The sequence below is a fragment of the Capsella rubella genome, unplaced genomic scaffold (assembly GCF_000375325.1).
Source record: "Capsella rubella cultivar Monte Gargano unplaced genomic scaffold, Caprub1_0 scaffold_6, whole genome shotgun sequence".
Taxonomy (NCBI): domain Eukaryota; kingdom Viridiplantae; phylum Streptophyta; class Magnoliopsida; order Brassicales; family Brassicaceae; genus Capsella; species Capsella rubella.
In genome coordinates this window covers 11399076-11399373 of record NW_006238918.1, presented here as the reverse complement: position 1 = coordinate 11399373, position 298 = coordinate 11399076, and the positions used below count along the sequence as shown (strand labels likewise).

At 44.6% G+C, this 298-nt stretch overlaps 1 protein-coding gene across 1 annotated transcript in view; it reads left to right on the top strand.

Annotated features, from left to right (window-relative positions):
- Positions 1–298, top strand: part of LOC111829978 — a 4877-nt gene that overhangs the window by 1525 nt on the left and 3054 nt on the right. The window lies entirely within an intron of this gene.

The following is a 298-nucleotide window of genomic DNA, read 5'->3' as shown; positions in this document are numbered from 1 at the left end:
CGATGGACGCTAGTCACATTCTTCTCGGACGACCATGGCAATCGGATCGAAGAGTTCTTCACGATGGCTTCACCAACCGGCAGACCTTCGAACACAATGGCCGAAAGACAACTCTCATCCCGATGACTCCGCATGAAGTCTATTTAGACCAGCTAAGTATGAAACAACGAGCCATCAAATCAACCGAACCAAACGATACCAAGGGTAAGAACAAGGTAAATCACAAAAATAGTTTACTCTTTGTTTTCAAAGAAACTCTTACTTGTTCAACTAATCCCGAACCGGTGCTACCGAGTAA